Source organism: Phodopus roborovskii, unplaced genomic scaffold, assembly GCF_943737965.1.
Source record: "Phodopus roborovskii unplaced genomic scaffold, PHOROB, whole genome shotgun sequence".
Taxonomy (NCBI): domain Eukaryota; kingdom Metazoa; phylum Chordata; class Mammalia; order Rodentia; family Cricetidae; genus Phodopus; species Phodopus roborovskii.
In genome coordinates, this window is record NW_026126525.1 from 35,341,761 (window position 1) to 35,364,390 (window position 22,630).

Genomic DNA, 22,630 nt, shown 5'->3' on the forward strand with positions numbered 1-22,630 from the left:
ATGTTTGAAGATCCTTATGGAAATTGCCTCATTTGATAGCAACAATACTCTGCAGCCAGCACCAATGTCCTTCCTCCCTCCCCCAGTTTACAGAGGGCAACAACAAATAAGACACAGAGTAGTAACAGGCCTTGCCCAAGATGACAAGCTATGAATGGAGGTAGACTGCTAAGGTCTGAACACTAGCAGTTGGTCGAGGAGCCCATCAACTGTGCCTCCATCCCCTCTGACTCTCATGCTCCCTTGGGTCAGGACTGCCTACCGCTGTAACCTTAACAAAACTGGATCCAAGTGGAAGTGGGAACACTGAATGGTGATTTCCAGTGTATGAGCGATTTCCTCCTCACTCTGGGCCTGATCGACAGCAAACAGATTTCTTTAACCACCTTCACACACCACTGACCAACTGTAGGGACAGAAGACTGGCACCATGCCAAGTGTGTTGGTGTACTCCTACAACCCCAGTACTAGAGTGGCTAAAGCAGGGGGATAGTGAATTCAAGCTCAGTCTTGGCTACATAGCAAGTTCAAGACTGGCTTGGACTACTTAGCTAGTAGTTCTCAAAAATAAAGAAAATAAAAACAAGAGCAGGGGATATGGTTCAGTAATACAACATCTGCCTAGCAAGCCCTGGGGTGAATCCCCAGTAGAGAAAAACAGCAAAAACAAATGAAAAACCTATTGTCTTTGTAGAATGTTGTTGGACAAAATTTGGTGATGTGGATTTGACAGGACTGACCACTTTTAAACCTCCCTCCTCTGTAGGACAAAACTATTCCAAGAACAACCATGTTTTTGAGCCAAACTTTGGCTTTAGAATAAATTATAAAATACATTTCAAATCTAAAATCTTATTTAAATTCAGTAAAAACATTTATGTGTGCACTAAGGTTTGCCCTTATACTCAAATTAATTAAAACACAAAATTCCAAGAGGTCACCTGGAACAACAGGGTTCAAGAACCCAGATCTGATTCCGGGTCGTTACCGTTACCCTTAGGTCACCATTGAATCCCAATCTACTGTTCAAGCGTAGGAATATAAATGATTGGGGAGGTATAATTTGCCCCCAAAGCTCTGGTAGAATCTACACATGCTATAAAGGACTTACTCTGAGACAGGCAGGCATGGTGCCCTCTGTAATGCCAACACTTAAGAGTCTGAGGCAGGATTGACATGAGTTTGGAACCTATCTGGTCTAATACTTGGGCGGGGCTCTATAGCAAGACCTTATCTTAGTAAAGAAAAAAGAAATAGATGAAAGGAAGGAAGGAGGGGTAGAGGGAGGGAAGGAGGGAAGAGGAAAGGGAGGGGGAGAGAGAAGTAAAGAGATAAGAGAGAAATAGGAAAAGCAAGCAAGGAAATAAATCAGTCTGATTCCATCACTGACATCATACCGTGACCGGCAAAGCAGACCAACACTGGTCTCACTGCTGTTTTAAACTCTTCACAAACCATGCGCCCCTCACCACCTTGTGCCACCCCACTCCTGATATCCCTGCCAGTATCTACCAAAAGTTTAAATGCATACCTTTTAACCAGCAACTCTATTCTTTCAACACATTGTGCTGGATACTTGAGAATTTCCATTGCTGCAGCACTTGGAACAGCAACAAAACAGATCAGCCTCTGTGCATTGCCCAGCAGTGTATACTATACCGACTGAGAAACAATTTAATCCCAGCACCGGGAGGCAGAGGCAGGCAGGATCTCTGTGAGTCTGAAGCCAGCCTGGTCTACAGAGTGAGTTCCAGGACAGGCTCCAAAGCAATACAGAGAAACCCTGCCTTGAAAAAACAAAAAAACAAAACAAAACAAAAATCTAGCAGGTAAATGGCCTTGCTCTCAGCAACGAGCAGCCATTCCAGCTTGCTGGACATGCTCTCCTCACCTTATACTTTCCCCTCAAGAAAGAGCAAGCCCTAGGAGCATGGCTGCTGTGCTTTATTTAGAATGCCCACTCCTTAAATTCTCTAAGTAAGAGAAGAGTCCGGTTAGAACAGTAGTTCCTAAGGTTGTCTTAGAGTTTTAAAGCCCCATTAGGCATACAGACATGAGTACTTTTTATGTAGATTATATCACAAATATAGTTCACAGCGATTCAATTAAATGTCTCCCTAGATGTTCAGCTGAAAGGTCAGAAAATTAAGACACGAATTTGTGGCACCAGTGAACCTCCCAGAGCATCTCAGAGTAAGGTTCTTCTGTTTTTATTTTAATGGCTTAATTTATTGCTTACATGTATAATGTTCTATTAACTTAGAAATTCACAGAAGTCTGAAAAAAATGTGACAATCTGCCTTTAATTGGCTTCTGCTTAATTTCGTCTAATGGGGACAGAAGGCGACAAAGAAAATGTTAATATAGTTTTAGACTGGGGCTAGAGGTTTAAAAACATATTGTTAGTACTTAACGGGTGATAATGTCTCTGACCTTCACATTTTTCTTTATAGAAGTGATTGATTTCTCGGCAGGAGGCAATGTGCAATCCACAGGAAGGCATCATGATGTGGCTGCATGAAGCTCAGGCCCCAGAAGCTTGAATCTTGGGAAATAAAATCCTAAACCAGAAAGAGAAAAAGTAGGTTCTGCACAGAAAATGGCCTTGCTCTCAACTTCCTCCCCTGTGAAAATTAGAACAGGGGCAAATGCAGACTCCATCAGAGGTGAATAAAAAATACTAAGGGAACTCTGAGGGTGGTGTTAAAATCTGCCAGGGCAGTGAGATCCAGGGGGTGACATTTGAATTGGATCCTGGAGGAAAAAGAAAGAGAGGAGGATAGAGCATGAAGAAGTGGCCCTAAGCCCAGGGGAACATGTGGGAAAGCCTGCACAGGGAGGTGGGGCTCATAGGCTCTGTGCCTGAAGCACAGGTTGGAGTGACACTGGAGCAGATTTGTGACCAGACCCATTCTTTGCACTGCAGGAGCCTTCTCTCTGGATTCCAGTCCCTTCTGCTCTGTCCCTACAGCATCAACAGCTGTGCTAGTGGTACAAGCCCTGCTACCCTTCCCAACCTCGGTATCCTCAACTCTGCTGCCCTCCTCAGTTCTAATATGTGCCCTTATTTGCTCTCCCTTCCCCAGAACCCTACTCAGATGCCACCTCTTCCATGAAGTCTTCCAGCAACTTCCATAAAACATTCTTTTTCTGCTATTGAAGAAATTTTAATAATGTATGGGGAATACATATGATAACAAATGTTACATGAAAAAAAAGCACAAAACAGTAAATACAATACAATCCCCAACTTCTTAATGAAATGAGGGGAGAGGGATAGAAGCCAGGAACAATCTACCAAAATACTAGTACTATAGTAGTGTGATTACAAAAAAAAAAAAAATTTTTTTTTTTTTTTTGAGACAGGCTCTTTTTAGGTAGCCCTGGTTATCCTTGAACTCGATATGTAGATCAGGCTGGCTTAAAGGAATGTGCTGCCACATCTGGCTTAATTTCTTTTTCTTTTTTTTTTTTACGTTTATTTATATTTTCCAAACTTTATTTACATACATACATAATACATACATACATACATATTGCTTCTGTATGAATAAAATCTTATGATACTTTGTAAAAGAAAATATAAATATACCCTCCAGTTCATTTGCTAATACTGTTGAAGAGTCACTTCCTCCTCCTACTTCTTGTATTTTTTGAGACAGGGTCTCACTAGGTAGCTCTGACTGGCTCACTCTTGAATTTAACAGAGATCTGCTTGCTGGGATTAAAGACATTCACCACTATGCCCAGCTGGATAGTCACTTTTAAGAAAGTATGACACAGGATGCATGACCCAGGATGGACTGGGATAGTAGAACGTTCTCAGACAAGTCCAAAGACCCCACTGCTATCCTTCATGGCTGCCTCATTTGCCAGGCCAATGAGAAACTGCTAAAGAACCTACCCCAATTTAAAATAAAAGGGGATATGCTGTCCAGTAACCTGAAGCTGTATTTTTTTGTCCCAATATCCCTCCCAAAGGGGGGTAAATACTGTTGAAGTTACTTTTTTTTTTTTTAAGCTAACTCTTTGTAAGTATGAAAAAGCTGAGACCATCACAAGGGACTGTCAGGCCATGAGAAAAGAACTCAGTGAGGCAGATGACATTTATAAACCAGAAGGAACAAATGACAGACTGAGTACTGACTACTGCTCCAATGGGCTCTCCAGGCATTAACCTGCAGTGCCCACCAGAGACATGGATAGAGCCTAACACAACTCCAAAGGACACATCAGTCACAAGTAAATGTGCTTCCTCCTCTACCCACAAGGAGCCAGAGCAGAAAGCAAGGGACGAAGATGAATGAAGAAGATGGCATCCACCTGGATACCTGTCAGACATTCTCAAATCCTCCCCAAAGAAGCATATATTTTTACCATAGGCCTTGGAAAAGTGTGTATACTCCCATGGCAGCTCTCAGCATCAAGAAAGTTAAGAAAATCAAAGGCAGTACATTTAAAAACCACATTAATGTATGAATTGCCACCTAAGGCAAAAATGACAAGAGTTGAAGGGAGGTTGTTTTGGTGTTCAGATTAGTGGTGTCCAGTTCTCCCATTCAGGGCTCCACTGGACCCCATTTCTGACACTCCTGCTATATAGTTAGAACCTTCCTGAATACATGTGCCCCTGTTTGAAAGAACGTGTGTAGCCTTACCTAGCCTGAGGTAATTTGTTATAGTACTAGAAAACTAAACTAATAGACCACGCCAAAAATATCACCCAGACCTCACAGCCCATTGACCAAACAGTGAATGAGGAGATTAAAATGCTTGCATTATGCCAAGCAAGCTTTCTCAATACACTTGAACTTTTAAAACAAAGGAACCAGTGGGAAGAACATCGCAACAGAGAAACCCAGAGCTGCCCTGTGGGGCAGCTGTCAAAGCACTGTCCCGTTAAGAAAAATCACTCTTCCTAGGAACCACGTGGAATCCTTATCTCTGTCACTGGATCAGGGTGGCACAGTAAACTGTATCTGAGAATGTGTTGCTACTGGCCCTCCCAATCAGATCTCTCTTTGGGCTTATGTATTTCAAAGATTTTGTTGTTGTTGTTGGTATATTTTTTATGAATAAATCTTGCCCATAAAAATAATTCTGAAAACTTCCCAATGGGATCTTGTTTTGTTTCTAACCTGATCCAAGATAGGTAAGGGTGTGGGTGTGATGGGGGGGGCCTCTATGTGTCTGTGTGTGTATCTGTATATCAGGTTCAATCTCTCTGTGTGTATCAGGGTTTGTGTGTGTGTGTGTGTGTGTGTGTGTGTGTGTGTTCGTTCAGGTACTAGAAGAGTGAGATCCACACGTGGCATTTTATCAGAAACAAGGTTTAAAGAAACTTGCTGCCTGGGGTTCAATGGGAAGAGTCTGTTCTCCCCTCTGCACCCCACTGTACACATGATTTAGAGGTTTCCTTTCTCCATCATATGAAAGCCTGTTATCTTACTTTTTCCTTTACTTATCTTCTCCTGGCTGAATTCCAGGGTCTTCTTGGCCGACTTATCATTGCCATTTGTGCATAGAGCAGTATATTCTGGGCCTCTCATTTTTAAGGATTACAGACCAGAATCTAATCAGATCCCTACAGCAAGAGGACAAACAGCAGAAAATAAGTACCAGTGATGTGCTCTGCCACAAATGAGACATCTAGCTATCACTCACTCACACACACACACACACACACACACACACACACACACTTCTCAAAAGACCATTACAGAGAGTGGGTGTAAGAGCCAGAGTTCAGAGGGGACAAGGACGAAACATCATCTTCTGGACTCACTGCCCCTATGAACTCACGGCAGCTGTGGTTGCCTACACAAGATCAGCAAAAGACAAAGCCATCGGTACACATGCTGTCATGGAGATGGGAGGGGGCCATAAGCCCTGCTCCTAGCTGAGAAGCTGTTGACAGTTGATGGTTGCTAGCAGGGGAAGGCTATTTTCTTCAGGGGTGTGGCCCCCGCTGTATTGACGGCCTGCCCCCAAATGTATGTGGGCAGAACTAATTAGACTCAGAGGGTGAAAAAAAGAATAGGAAGTTGGCAGTGTGGAAGTTGATCTGGATTTATCAGAACAAGTTGGAAGTGGATATAATCAAAATACATTGTGTGCATGTATAAAATTTTCAAATAATTACATTTATTTAAAAGATCCCAGCAACATACTTCCTGGTCTAGGATTATCAAGGATTTAAGTCTTGGGGAATCTTCTCCACAAGGAAGCAGTTCCCAGATCCAAAGAGAAGGCACAACTGACCTTTAAACCGCTTCCACAAAGTCGAGGACTCGGGGGAGTTGACCGAACATAATGGCGATATCTTGATAATTGGTGGCATTGGATGAATATATATGACTCAAATTATTTCTTATTTTTCCCAGCATTCTAATGATCCCTTGTTATAGTTGTAAGTGTAGCTTTTAAATTCAGACAATTTTTATATTCTAAATATTTAAAGAACTTATTGAAACAATTTTATTTTAAAAATGAAGAATACAATGAAATACTTTTTACTAATAAGGCCAATTTTGCACAGTGATGAATTTTTAATTACATTTATTTATTTGCTTATCTTATGGTCAATTCCCTTCTCCCATCATGTGGGTCCTGAACTCAGACCATCAGACTTGGTGGCAGGTGCCTTTACCCACTGGGACATCTGGCCAGCCCCATATTTCTTCCTGATTTTTCAGGTTAGCATACACAGGAAAGGGCTTCATCATGGCATCTTCCTTTACATGTGCATTTATCCTTCATTCTCTTCCATTCAGGACTCATTTTACTAGTTCCTTTTTGTTGTTGTTGTTGTTTTGTTTTTTGTTTTTTTTGTTTGTTTGTTTGTTTGGCTGTATTAAAATTTTTGGAACAATACAATTTTAAAAAAAAAAATCAACATCTCACTTTCCCAGAGTCATTTTCCCCCTTTGAAGGGAAAGTTCTCAAGTCTGATTGAAATGGGTTTGCTGACAGCATAATTAGCATCTGATACTCCCTATATATTCATTTTTTTCTCCAAACTATTTACTTTTTTCTTTAATCAATGGTCATGGGATATGCTTATACTAAAATTATTACTAGTTCTTTATCTGAAATTTAGAATTTTAGCTGCTATTTGGTATTTTTATTTAGTTAAGTTAGGATTCGGGGAATCTAATCGAAAGTCAAGATAATTGCACTAAGCTCAGTTGCTGGTGCAAGTTCAAGGTCCTGCCTGCATACAGAGAATAAATGGGTTACTTTCTGCTTGGTCACCAGAAGCAAGTTACTGTCTCTGGACTTAATTTTATCACCACAGAGAACAAATGGATTTCATCCCAGTTCTAAATGCTATGGAGCATTTAGATCTGTGTGTTCCTTCTTCCAACTCCTAGAAAAACAGCTACACCTTGCATGTCTGTCCATAACGGACTACATATCCAGTGATGATGCCACAATATTATAGCACCTATGATGTCATAGCTACCCCCTCCTCCACCTGATGTTATAGCTGGACCCCATCCCCACTCCGCTCCTACCCCAGTCCTGGAGATGGGACCAGTACTGGAGATGTGAACATTCTAGATAAGAATCCTACCACCAAAATTTGCCCCAGTCTCTTTCGTTTTTATTTACTTATTTTATTTTAGTTCTGAACAAGGGATTCAACTAACTTGCCCGCGCAGGCTTTGTACTCACTTCAGCGCAGGCAGGACTTGAACTCGCAATTCTCTTACCTCAGTTTCCTGCAATTACAGGTTATGTCACCATGTCCAGTTTAGTAGCTGCCTTGATTTATTTATGTAAGTTTATTTTACAATGCCCGCACAGGAACGAAACACTTCCTAGAACCTAGCTATAGTGTTAAATGACACATCTTTCAAACAAGCACTTCTCTTCTTCAAGAAGCAAACTCAGGAAAATAATGGCATTTCAGCCCCCTCTAAACATCCAAGCATGTAAGCCCAGCTGCCCACCACACCAACAACTCAATGTCTACAGAGTTCTAGACCACAGTGCAGGCACTTCCATACATTACCTCATTATCTCTTCACAATAATCCCCCATGGTAGAAAATACCTCTAATTTATAGACCCACAGCCGAGACACAAAAAACATTCATAGCCTCTGAGTATGCTCACTGCTAACTGGAGCATAACTACAGCCCTAAGTGTCACACCATCCTGCCTTGCCACAAACTCTTACATAGAGGGGCAAGAACTAAAAGGCAGGACAAGGTAGGGGAACAGTTTTCTGACTCTAGCCAGGCCCTCTAGCACTGTCTCCCACACCCCCTATGTGCTCTGTGTGTGTGTGTGGGGGCGCGTACATGCATGCATGTGTGTGTGTGTTCTTTTAGTCAAGAGTCTCACACCATAGCCCAGGCTAGTCTCAAACTCACAACAATCCTCCTGCCTCAGCTTCCCAAGTGCTGAAATTATAGATGTGAACTACCACATCTAACTTAGAGCTTTCTCCTGTGAGCTATACCCATGGTGGTACATAGACCTATACTAAGACACAAATAAAACAGGGTTTAGAACCTCAACGAAAACAGTATTTTTACCACCTGATGACTTTCATTTTGTCTACGGATGTCTATGCATTCTATCTACTATTTAAGCAATGTTTCTTTTTCTTTTTCTTACTCTCCCCCACCCCCCTTTGGTTTTTCGAGTCAGGGTTTCTCCGTATTGCTTTGTATTGCTCTGTATTGTCCTGGAACTAGCTCTGTAGACCAGGCTGGCCTCTGACTCCTGGGTGCTGAGATTAAAGGCATGTACCACCAACACCCAGCTTTTAAAAACTTTTCTTAATTGGTTGCTTTACACACAGCACTCACTGGTCATGGTGGTCCCAGCTTGCCTGGAATTTAGCAGACTGTGAAGACAAGATACAAATCCTGCTGTTAGGGAAGCAACAAGTAGACAGTAAGCAGCTGTATCAAAGAAGAGGACAGACTGGAAATGGAATGGGATATAGTGGTTGAGATGTGCTCTGGCTTAGGATTCTGTTAAGGACTTATGAAGGAAGTTGGACTTCTGCTGGACTGTAGAGAGAAGGATGCTAAAAGTTGGTAGAGAAGCAATGAGAATGCCAATGGCTGAAACCACTCTTAGAGTCTCACAGGAGGAAGTGGCAGTGAACAAAATCCGGAGAGAAAGGAAGTTTCACAAAGCAAAAAGAGGGGAAAGTGCAAAAGCCTGAAGAAGTATTATTAATTACGTGTCTAGGGACCAAACAGATGGCTCTGCCTATACCCCAGGCTACAGTTGAAGAAATGATAGGAAGCAAGAATGAGAAATCAGCCTGCTGGAATGGCTAGGTTGTTCAGTGGTAAAGCTTATGCCATGCAAGTGTAAGGGCTGGAGACCCAGCACCCATGTAAGTGTAAAGAGGTACAGGGGCCTGCCTGTAATCTCAGCCTTAGGAGGTAGAGACAAGTGATCTAGCTCTACACCAAGCTGGCTATCTAACCTAGCTGAGCCAATGAACTCCAGGTTCATGTGAGAGACTCTGCACATATACACAGTGAAGAGTGATGGAGGATGCACATGGGATCAACCCCTGGTCTGACCACACTCATAAATGTGCATGCTCACAAGCACACACACACACAAACCCACATGCACACCCACACACACAAACCCACATGCACACCCACACACACAAACCCACATGCACACACATACACACAAACCCATATACACATATACACAAAAACCCACATGCACACATACACAAACCCACATGACATATACACATAAACCCACATGCATGCACACACACACACACACACACACACAGAAATGAGAGAGAGAGAGAAAGTTAGGCTTGCCATTTAAGACACAGAAAACTGGATGATCTCTGGGATGTCATGGGTGTTTAACATTGTCTCATAGCAGCTGCAGTTGCCTGCACTAGGCCTACACAGAGATCTACAAGTGGACAATGTGCAGAGAGTGAGGAACTTCGGAGCACTCAGTCCTAAATGGGGTGTTCATCAAACCCCTCCCCTCAGGGATCAGAGATCTACTTAAAGAGGAGGCAGAAAGATTGTAAGAGCCAGGGGATGCATGACTCCAAGGAAACAGTGTCTTCGAGGCACAACAGGACAGATGCACACATGAACTCACACAAATTGTGGCGACATGCACAAGCCCTGCACAGGTTCAAGCCAGACAGGGAGTGTCTCAGCGCTGAGAGACGGGGAATTAGACATGGGATCCCACCCCTAACCAAGAGAATAATCGATACCCTCTGGCAACAGAAAAAAACACAATTTTCTCCAATGGAGTATCATTGGGTTTATCAACTACAGAGCAGGCCCCATGCCCAGGGGTACTTATCAACACACAACAAACTCCATGGTTTTGTTTTGTTTTTTCATTTGGGCATCTTTTTTCAGTCTTATTGGTCTCTCAATTTTTGGTTTTGTTTTAAAGAGAGACAGAGAAAGAACATAAAGTTGGGTGGGTGAGGAAGTGGGGAGAATCTGGGAGATGCTAGGGAAAAGGACAAAATTGACCCACATGGCCTGATCCCTCCCTGCTGAGCTATTGGCTACCTAACTTGGGGGGGGGACAGTCATTGTTTTCAGGTACATAGTCAATGCTGAGCCCATCAGGCTCCAGTGGATAGTTCCAAACCCATGGACACTTTGCAGACAATCACACACACACACACTTGAACCAGTTCCAGAAACACAGGCAGGCTCTTGTTAGATGCAGGAAGGCATGCTGGTTATTTTAAACCACTGTTTTTAGTCAGGTATTATGTAACTTGCAGCCAAAGCACTGCTGACAACCTGTGTGTCTCATGAACAATATATGTCCTAACATGAACCTGAGTTACTGTTAAACCAAAGCCAGGGCTCAGATGGTACAAGCACTGGCATGCAAGACTGAGAATCTGAGTTCGATCCCTGGATCCCACAGTAAAAGGCAAGAATCTCTGACTTCTTCTATACATAGCCATACTTACACACACACAGCACACGGGCACGTGCGCACGCACACACACACACACACACACACACACACACACACACACACTAATTAATAAAATGCAAAAGCCAGAAAAAAAGAAACAAGCACATTTGAAAAATGTAATCAGGAATATTGCATAAATCAAACACAAGATTTCTCTCACAATTAAACGAAAAACTCTCTTTTGCTAAACCAATATGTTTGAAGAATGTCTTAATGTTCCAACTAATATATATCCTTTGAAAGGAACAAAAGATGATACAATCACACTCATGATTTATGAAGCATGCATGTCTTTTAAAGTATATAAAAGTTGTTCCCAAATTGAATATTTACGGTCCCTTTGGGAAATTCCTGACATAGAATTAGAATTAGAAACAGTCAGCTATATTCACTATTTGAAAATTTTGTTTTACTTTAATTCCAAAACTAGCTACAAAGCTATATAACTATAAGATCTCTAACATTAAAAACATAAATTCACCAACCTATTATACTCCACTATCCATTATTAAAAGTGGTGGCTCACACCTTTAATCCTGCACTCAAGAGGCAGAGGCAGGTGCATCTCTGTGAGTTTGAAGCCAGCCTGGTCTATAAGAGCTGGTTCTAGGACTGCCAGGGCTACAGAAGCCCTGGGGGAGGTTCTGTGCATGTCAAATTACAAGGCCCAAGAACCTTAAATCCTAAGATCCTGTGAATTTTAAAAGATAAAATACAGATGTAGATATTTGAAGCATTAAATTTCTTCAAAATGTCACAATAATTTTCACATCATAACTGCATATCATCATGACCATTAGTTGTGTTTTAATGGTACAGTATTCCAGAGCCAAAAGCCATTCTCAAGATTGGCAAGAAAAAGAGTAACTATAATTGGTAGATAATATAGTGAGCTATCTACCTTGGAAAAAGAAAATCAGTCAGTCATGACCAAATTTAACTGCAAAACAGCACCAATAGCTGTAGAAAATAAAAAATTTAAAGTGTGATAATTTCAGCTCTTCAAAGAAAGGAGAACTAGGTCAGAAAAGCTTAAAACATGAGGTTATCTTGTAACAGGTCAACAAACAAAACCATGAATTTTAGTTGAAAACACTGGTATCTTGTTTTGTTTTCCTACTAAAATTTTGAAAACTAACATTCTAGTCTTAAATTGAAACAGCAAACATTTAAGCCCTGTTGGGAGAGAAAAGAATCTTTCTCCCAGATAAGTGTGGGACGGGTCTTTCCCAAGTCAAATGGGCAAAACTTGGGGAAATCCAAAGCCATCAGTCTGGTTTGGAACAATCAATCTAAATTTTATATAGCCTCCCCACATCCACATATCTCCATAGCTCTAGAATTTAATATTAATATTGCCACAATCTCTATTTTAATTTCTTTCCCCAAGACATAGATGATGAAGAGAAAGAAAAGCAGGTCACAGGCCTTGAACAGACAGCTGGAGCCTCCCTTTGTTAATTCAAACATTCCTTCTGAGAGGTGGTGGATAATTTCTTTTACATTGGGAAGAAATGCCAGGACCCTTCTCTGTGGGTACTGTACACCTTGGAGTGAAGACACTGACGTGATGGGGCTTTTAATATACAAAAACTTACAGGTTTCAAAAATTCGTTCCTGTGTGCATATGTTAAAAAGCATATGTCACGTTTGCTACAATGGACCTGTACTACTATTATGAATCTACATTTACCATTAGATTTTAAAGCCAACAATATTACAGATATTTCTCTGATATTGCAAGAGAATCTAGGTGCATGAATAAAATGACAATATTGCTTTAGTAGATGTAGGAGACTGTGGTACTGCTGATACGTAAGGGTTTTCTGGCTTTACCTCTCATATTTCCTGTACAGACCTCTAATGCTATCTACCCCAGGGGAAGAGCCACTACCAACATAAACTCAGCCAGTTACTGTCCAAAGATATTGGAGCTAAGAAAAGTCAGGTTTTATCTAAAGAAATGTGTTGTGGAGCAAATTATATAAAGGGTTTTGTTGCCAACAGAAATGGCTTCACATAATTTAAATTTGTTTCTAAATATTTGGCTTTCCCTCCCCATTTCCTGGGTGGGAGAACTGATCCCATGTGCTCTCAGATTTCCCTACCATGGTGAGCATTGCCTTCAACTCACTGTTGGAATAAAACTAACAGAAATTTTTGTGGTAACTGAGAAAAAAAAAATACAAGGGAGAGAGAAAGAAAAAGGGTTGTGGTAAGGAATACATCCTTAGAGGCATGGCAAGAGTGACAGCTGGACCTGGAGAAGACAAGACAAGGACATAGCAGAGCTCCAAAGAAAAGGACGCATGCAGAAGGGACAGGAACCAGCCACTCAACTGCAGCAACAATGCTAGCCAAGGGCAGCGATGACACCAAGGCCTGTAAAAAGGGCAGGTTTGCCCCCAGTCTTTGGTGTTCCTTGGCTTATGATGGTATTATGTTCTGATGAACTGTCCTAATTGAAAGTATTGATTACTGAAAATGCACTTGGTAACACACTAACTTCCTAGCTTAGCCCATACCAACATGCTAAGAAGGCACAGTCATCTACCTTGAAGATGATTTTATAATACAATGTTGACTATCTGCTGTCATGGATGGAGTGCTGTATGGAGAACTGATGGGAGATGTCATTCTGTATATATGTTTCTCATACTGGTTAATGAATAAAGCACTGTTGGCCAATAGGAAAGGAAGATAGGAGGGACTAGCAGATAAGGAGGAAAGAGGAAGTAGTAAGGAGGAGTAAACATGGAGAGTCTGGAGAGAGCAGGACATTAGCCGGCTCTCGGTAAGATAACCACGTGGAAATATTAGATTAACAGAAATGGGTTAATAATTAAGACAGAGCTAGCTGATAAGAAACTAGTACCTGGCCAACAGCATTATATCAAATACAGAGTCTCTGTGCGTTGATTGGGGCTGGCTCGGTGGCGGGACAAGACCAGCGGCAGGCGGAAAAACCTTACTCCTTACAGAGAACGAAAGGCAGAAGAGCTGTATGGTCACTACTGCTAAAGTCAGAAAAATCCTAAGCCTAACCGTTGTAAATCTGCACTTGAGTGCTGAGGGCTGCAACTGGGGCTTGTATAATGCAATGTTGTTACTCTGATACATACTTCATAAATTCTTAGCTAGTTTCACATGTTCTCTGGAGGGCTAGGGAAGGGCACGCTTCCTACCCCCATCCTGCAGCCCATTCTATGACCATGACTCCATAATGTGGTGTCATCTTCTGCTTCCAGCAGAGTCTGCTGGTTACAGTGGGCATATTTGGGCTAAGTCTGCTCTAGAGAGGAGAGGAGAGGAGAGGAGAGGAGAGGAGAGGAGAGGAGAGGAGAGGAGAGGACAGGAGAGGACAGGAGAGGACAGGAGAGGACAGGAGAGGACAGGAGAGGACAGGAGAGGACAGGAGAGGAGAGGAGAGAGCTTAGAGACTTGACTTTTCAACCAAAGCACAAGCCCCCAAATTGCCATACCTCAACAATGACCAAGTGGGCATCTCTGGTTAAAAACATAGCCCCAGGGTTGTCAAGGCCCAACCAGGTATTCAGCTTCGGAGAGGAAAGATTGTATCTGGGCAAGGGATATGGCTCCATACCCAAGCACTTGCCTACTCCATGCATGAAGCCATAGATTCAATCCCCACACTGTTCACAAATGCGCACACACAGATACACATGCACATACAGACACCGAGAAGGAAGAGGGGGAGAGAAGGCTACACCTTACACCCAGAAAGAGCACACATACCAACGGTTGCCTTTCACCACCTGGCCAGAGGTGTCAGATGACTCCTGACCCAGTCTATATATATCCCATTGGGTCACCTCTGTATACAAAAGCCTGTGTCTCTGGTGCTGTCTGAGGTTACACATAGTTGTATGTAGGACACTAAAATGGAATCTTGGAAGTTGCTCTCTCCTGACCTTGGCCTCACAGAACTGCCTGCAGCTCCAGTTCCAGGGGATCCAACACCGTCACACAGACATACATGCAGGCAAAACACATAAAATAAAAATAAATAAATCATTTAAAAAGAAAGACTCCTCTAGCCAGGCTAGTGGCTTATGCCTATAATCTCACCTCTCCATGAGGAGTGGTAAGAGAGTCACCAAAAGTTTGAGCCCCCCCCTAGAGTGAGCGCTATACCATGGGCCACTGAGTAAGACTCTGTCAGGAAGAAGGGGGAGGAAGAGAAAGAGAAAGAGAGAGAGTGAGAGTGAGAGAGAGAGAAAGGAAGGAAGAAAGAAGGGAGGGGAAGAAGGGAAAGGGAGGAAGGGAGGGAAAGAGAGAAAAAATTGAAAAGAAGAAAATAAAGAGAAAGGGGGAGAGGTGGGTAGATGGATGGGCTGTAAGGAAAGAGGCAGAGGGCTGATCTAGAGCATAAGCCAATCCCAAGACACACAGGCATGTAGGGATGTGGGTGGCCAGCAGATGCTTACAAAGTTTGACTCTAAGTGTCTCATGCTTTGTAGTCAATAGACCCTGAACCAGGTCTCTGGGGGAAAGAGAGTAGAAGCCCTGGTCATGGAGAATGTGAGGACTGGACTCTAAAGATCATCTGAGAGGTCATGACAGTCACAGATCACCTGAAGGCACGGAAACAAGACAGGTGGTTTCAGGGCCACAGCTACTGCTACATGGATAGCACTCACTTTTGATGTTTATGATGTAAATTTGGCATCACTATTGTGAGTGCTAGTGGGCTCTGGTTATGTTACTACTCCATTTGATCAAAAATGATACGTTCTCTCTTCCTTTAATACAATAGTATTAAAGTATCCAAGACCCCCAATAGTTTCTGGCATAACCCCTCCCCCATATTCTCCTGCAAGTCTATTCTTAATAACTACTTGCCAGTCAGTTGAAACAAAAATGGTTGTGGGTCTTCTAACTTCCCTGCATGATTCAAATTCTTGCCAAAGCCATTTGCTTATGGAGGGGAATTCTGTAGTACTAAATACATCAGAGGAGTATGGTGAGTACAGCCTCCCGGCTTTAGCTTTATGAAGCAAACAGTTAACTTCCGTCTTTGCTCTCTCTATTGCTATACTTTCACAAGACAAGCTCCTGGAGTGTGGGCCTCCATCCCCCAGCCTCACCCACAGCATGCACACACACAGAAAGAGAGAGAGACAGAGACAGAGAGACACAGTGTTTTCTCTAAACCAAACTATAACCCTTTAATCTACATTGTCTCTCAAACTATGGCCTGCAGACTATCCACACCAGACCTACCAAAAATGTATATGCATATTCATGCCTGCCTTCTCTCTGACAGAAAACTTGGAGGGAGACAACCTAGGATGCTGTGTTTATTAACACACCCTCCCCATCCTACAGGTGATTTTTGGACATACACATTTGGGAACCCATGATTCAGAAGAATTATATCCCCTCCAGTTAGCACCCTTATTTTTAAAATCAAAACTGAAATTTTTCCACATACACTTGACCATCACCTCAGCCTCTTCCTAAGATGGGTTCTCTTCTCACTCCCTCTGGCCTTTTTGTTTCTCTCATTTTATTTTTCATTGGGTTTTATTGTTTCTCTCCTCCTCCATCAGCGTTTTATTCTACTATATGTGAAGAGTAGATTCAACATTTTTCCTAATAATTATCACAGGGCTCCCCCTACCCCACCCCCCAACCCTGCGACGCCATACTATGACATTGGACCAGTTGGCTCTCTTGGGTGAGTTTCTTGCTTTTTGTTTTTTATGTTGTTACTGTTTGCTTGCTTTGCATCGACACAGTCTTGCAGTGAAGCTCAGCTAGCCTCTGGTTCTCAAACCCCCTGCCTCAGCTTCCCAGATGTTGGGATACAGGCATATGCCACCATACCTGACTCCCCTGGCCTTAGAGTGTAGCTTTTCTTTGACTGTTGAGCCATCTCTCTGGTCCCCATATGTAGCTTTTCTATTGGCTGGTTCTCAGTAACATAAAGAAGAGCTGTGTCCAGAATGCATGTAGGGCCTTAATGTGCGGTGACATTGGCCTTCTAGCCTACAGGGTAGAAGACCCTGCTCAGCATCCTCAGAGCCCAGGTACTTCCTCCATTCTTAGCTTTTCAAAGGAAACCCTTCAGCATTCACAACTCTGCATGGCCTAGATCCAAACTTCCTTTACTATGTCCTGCCCAAGGGCAGGTTAGAGGCAAGGCTCATGCAGCTCACAAGCCCCCTCACTCTCTCTTACTGTCTCCGGCTTTTAAAAAATGTACACACACAGTTATTATAAGTGAAATAAAACTAAATTCTGTTTTAGCATTCGAACACACAAAATGCTTTCGTTTCTTTTAAACCGCCCTGGCATAGTAGTGAATGCCTCTTTTAAAACTTTATTTTTATTTCATGTTCATTGGTGTGTTGCCTGCATTTATGTCTGTGTGAAGGTTTCAAATCCCCTAGAAGTGGAATTGTGAGCTGTCGTGTGGGTGCTAGGAATTGAACCCCAGGTCCATCTGGAAGAGCAGCAATGCTCTTAATCACTGAGCCATCTCACCAGTCCCAATGACTTCATTTCTAATGGCCCACCTTTCTCATCGTGACATCAGCATAGTAGTCAAACTTTTAATCATACTTTTCTAAGCAGCACATTGTGCTTGCTGATTTGGTAGTGTAAATCTCCATGACTGATTTGTGGCTAACAACACAAGATCACTGAACAAAGAGCATATGCATCCATCAATAGACCAACAGCTGCCAGTGGCAGAAGACAACAGCAAATACATCAGTTGATACTTCCCAAAAGCAATTCTCTCTCTCTCTCTTTCTCTCTCTCTCTCTCTCTGTCTCTCTCTCTGTTTCTCTCTGTCTCTCTGTCTCTCTCTGTCTCTCTCTGTCTCTCTCTCTCTCTCTCTCTCTCTCTCTCTCTCTCTCTCTCTGTTTCTTTCTTATTGGCTTGCTTTTTGTTTTGTTGAGACAGGGTTTCCTGAATTTTTTTGTAGACCAAACTGGCCTTGAACTCACAGAGATCCTCCTGCCTCTGCCTCCCGAGTTTTGGGATTAAAGACATGTGCCACCACTGCCCATGAAATTTTTTTTTAATGAAAGGCCCTGAAAAGTTTCTTATTCTCATCTGTTCAACAAACAAGGGTTTTTGTCAACAGATTATGTAAATAACCAATATAACATAAAAAATAGCGCAATACTATTGTTTTGTGGGGCTTGATTAACCAATTCATTGAGTGTGTTTATTTTGTGATATCATTTTCCATGAGGTCATGTATGCAAGTACCCGGTTACTCCAACAATAAACTGAATGAGTGATGATGCATAGCTCGCAGGGGTGCGGTGAGACAAGGCCTGTTACCTCATCAGGCTCTTCTAGGAAATGGGGAAGAGGTCACTGCTGATTTCAGTTTTACCAGAAACCAACTGGCAATATCAGAAGGCCCCAGCTTACACCAGAAGCACGTAGCAATGCTCTGGAAACTCCTTCCCAACATTCCATTCTACAGGAAAAGAAAGAGAGGACTGATTGGGCACTTTCTCCGTTCCATTCTACAGGAAAAGAAAGAGAGGACTGATTGGGCACTTTCTCCTTGATAATAAATGTCTTTCTTTGAGCTCCTGCAGAGTAATACTGTCTGCTTCTACGTTCATGCAACATCTTAGAGCAGTGATTCTCAAATTGTGGGTCATGACTCCTTTGGGGGTCACAGATCAGATATCCTGAATATGAGATACTTACATTACAATTCATAATAGTAGCAAAATTACAGTTATGATGTAGCAATAAAATAATTGGATGGTTGGGGTCACATCATAAGGAACTGTATTAAAAGGGCTGCAGCTTTTGGAAGGCTGAGAACCACTGCTATAGAGGTTTTAAAGAAGGCACCTTATGAAAATAGGATTGAGGTAAAAATGTTCACACCCGTGATCCAGTCATCTTACTCCCAGAAACTTATCTCAAGAAATAAATTTAGGACAAATGAAAACACTCTTCGGTGTTCGAATGTCAATCACAACAGAGAGGGCGGTCCCCCTCGTCACAGCACTGTCTCCAGCTACCATCTTGCCATGTGGGGGCTGCTGAGAGAGGGTGTCATTTAATGGCTCTTAGGTCACCTTCCATAAAGCCACCGGTTCCCTGACATTTCAGGGCTTGTGTTTTTGATCACACAGATTCTGGGACCCTATGTATTCCAGGACTATAGTATGACACAAAAGAATGAAAGCTCCCTGCATGATTTTAAGATCCAGCCAGAACCAGACTAATCGACTCTATCACAGAACAGCTCGACAGTTCCTAGAGTGGACTGCCAAGAGATTGCTCCCCTGGTCAAGCAGCTGCTGGAGTGAAATGACAGGCGAGGCCAAGGCCAGGTGCTCTTCCCTCTAGCCACACCTTCCATCACTTAAGACCTCCTCTCACGGACCAGTTCATCCCCTAATATTGCCACACTACCTTCCAGATCCCTTCCAGGGCCCCCTTTCTGATTGCCCCCATCTTTCTCTAGTTAGAGCCCCAGAATCTCCCCCTCACATTCTCAGGTCTCCAGAAGGAAAGCAACATCTTCGCTATTTGACCAATCTGGACACATAACTGAGAATCAGCTTCATAATTAGCATACAGCTGTCACTGCACTTCTAAAAGAAGGCCTTTCTAATCCAGACGGACCTGTCATTTAGAGGAAAGGGAAAGCTTTGAACCTGGGCTTTCACCGGACCTAAGCATCCAGACCCAGAAGAAATACTTCAAGAACTTCATTGTCAAGAGTCTCCCAACTGAGGAGAAGGAATGGATTTTCAGCTGTGTCTTGCTAGCATTGCAACTAAAATATTAAAATTATACAATTTAACTTAAACTGGGCCAAGAAATAAACCCTTCTCTCTGCCTCAGATTCCAAGAACCTCTGTAATTCTACCTATAGCCTTCAGACATCCATCCAGATGTTCTCAAACATCTGCAGATGCTCAGAGGGGAGGCAGTTGGAGGAGCTGAAGTGGGAAGGCTGAGGACATCTCTACCTAATCTGTTCTTTTCACATGTTAACACTATAAAATATCTAAACCCTGGGTCTAGTGTGTCACCTGAATATTGTGTTTAATAAACAAGTTTGTAGACAGGTTGCTATCAGGCAAGCAATCAGCTTATTTTCTTTTGTGTCCATAACCAAGTCTTTACAAGTCCCAAGGGCTGACCCTTGGAGAGTTTATTGCAAGCTAGACACTAAGTTAAGCACCTTGTATATTTCATCTCAACAACAACCTTTTGAGGTAACAATTTTCACTTATTACTACTGTTGTTAGAGCTGTCTTATAAAAACAAAGTCAAAAAACAGGAATGTTGAAGAATTTCAGTAACCTATCTGAGGTTTCCCACAGTTCAGAAATAACAGAGCCAGGGCTCAATATGAGCCCTTTGGCTCCAAGTTCTTGCTCATCTTACTGTTATTTAGATTCCAGTCTCTGTGGTCCGGGAATCATTATAATAGTGTCTCTCCAAAGGAATGTCCATGGAAATGGCCCACTCTGCACAAGGGACATTCATGGAATGTTTAAAGGAGCATTTTTCAGGGACGGAGACTTGTTTATCCACCTATTCAACATCCCATGAGGAAAGCCACCTGTGGTACCAGATGATTCAAAGTCTTCTTAAAATGGGAAAAACAGCCATGGATGTTACCTACGGGCCTTTCTCTGCATCTACAATGTTCTAAGGAACAATGCTGGAGGCCCAAGAGGCCCAAGATCACAAAACAGTCATGAGCAAGCAGAAGGCAGCCCAAGGATGCAAAGTTGATTGAGTCTCTCTGAAAATGGCTAAAGGAGGCTAGAAAACTGCCAAATCCAATCTATTCTTATTGGCCCCTCCAATTGGCCCACACCCTGTCTTTCTAACCCTATTCCTGCCCTGGGTAAACTTTCTTCTCTTCTTGGGCCAGTCTCTCTAACTGGGCCGGATAGTCTCCTCTTTATGTATGGCCCTCCAGGTCTAAAACAACCGTCCTCTCGTCCATCTTCTAAGTTCCCACCCTTCTGAAGCCCTGACTGCTCCAGCTCACTCCTATACCCTTCTTGAAGCCTTACAGCATGGAGAGCCTCTGTCATCCTCTCCCTCTTCTACTGTTTCCCAAACAGTACTTTTCAGTGTGACGACTAGAGTCTAAGGTCCGCCACAGAATGGGTTTCCATAGCGTTCTCTTCTCTCTCGCACACCATCTTAGAACAGGTAAGTGCTCGTCAACTACTTCTTGCATGAATATGTCAGTCATGGCTTTAATTTAGCAAAGCACCTACAAGCGGTGACTTCCTGAGTTTTTGTTGTTGTGGCTGCTGCTGTTGTTGCTACAACCCAGGCAATGAAACCACCTCAGAAACTAAATGTAATAGAAAGGTATAGAAAGGGACTATTAGCATTGAGGATAACTAGGTAGCAATTCTGGACCCTAATCTATGTGGGTTTTGTTTTGATTTTATTTATTTACCTGGTTAGATAACTTTAAAACTGTTATCTCTGGAAGTCGGAGATTTACTTTATCAAAGCCACTATGTGATGTTTAAAGTTCCCACACAAGCAAGCTCAGACACAGCCCCAAGGACAGGCATTTTCAATTTGTGAGAACCCCTCAGAAATCAAAAGAATCACATTTTTAATGTTTCAGAACTATGCCTGACCTTCCAGGTTTGGTGGCACACACCTGTAATCCCTGCACTTGGAAGGTGGAAACAGGAGGAACAGAAATTCAAGTCCATTCTTGACTACTTATCTGCCAGCTTAGACGACATGAGACTTCATCTCAAAACAAAAACAAAGCAAAAATGACAAGAAAACCTAGTCATGTCTTGTGACAACTTTGGAGAGGGAGTACCCCGCAGAGCGCAGCCCCACGTCTAAGTTTGGTCTGTGCTTTACAATGGATAAAACAAGGTAATTACAATGTACAGCGTCAAGGGGGAAAAAAAAACCTCAACAAAACAGCAGAGATTCTCCGAACCCTGAAGAATCATTTCCAAAGAGACGAAAGTCTTACCTGTCGTAGAATATCAAAAGAATGTCTCAACACCAAGATGCCTGACTCCGGAAGTCTGAGTTGCTCCCCACAGCGCTGTGAAAACTAATGTATCTGAAGCCCCATCAGCGCTGAGTTCCTCCTGGCATCCACCTCTCTCTCCTCTCACGGCTTCCTGCAAATGACACGGGAAGGACAGCAACACTGGACTGGCACAGTCCAGCCAGAGCTAGCGGGCCGCGGTGTTTGAGGTGACTCAGGCGGCAGCAGGAACACTCCAAAAGCGGCAAAAGCGATTAGCAAGTTCCTGTGCAGAAGTGAGTTTCCTGTCACCATCCTCTCCACAGTGGGGTTTCGTCTGCGTGGGTTTAGGGGTGTGTGTACATGTGCACCTCCTGCTGTGAGAATGAAACCTACCCAGCCGAAAGGCAGAAGTGGTCTTTTGCTGCATGGCTGGATTTGTGTTTAATTAATTTTTATTTTATCCTTCCTTAATCATTTCTTCTCCTGGGTCCCTCCTGTTTCCAACCCCAAGTCACCTACATACAAGTGAGGAAAGGAAGCGGGGGAAGCCAGGATGGTTCTTTAAGGAAGTGAAACGAAAGAAAAATAATTTCACTGCACTAACTGGTCTTGGTTAATTAAAGCTTAGGTAAAAGCACCTTCAACCATAACTTCTGGCTAAGAATGG

The 22,630-nt window shown here is 42.7% G+C and overlaps 1 protein-coding gene across 2 annotated transcripts in view; it reads right to left on the reverse strand.

Annotated features, from left to right (window-relative positions):
* Positions 1–22,390, reverse strand: part of Rhoh (ras homolog family member H) — a 31,638-nt gene extending 9,248 nt beyond the window's left edge. Inside the window, exons 1-2 of one of the 2 annotated variants that reach the window (XM_051198390.1) lie at positions 21,961–22,390; positions 2,434–2,561 (exon numbers count right to left, since the gene is read on the reverse strand). The gene's annotated coding sequence lies outside the window, so the exon portion shown is untranslated. The remainder of the gene's footprint in view (positions 1–2,433; positions 2,562–21,960) is intronic. The other variant, XM_051198389.1, reaches the window with a different exon arrangement.
* Positions 22,391–22,630: the final 240 nt, after the last annotated feature.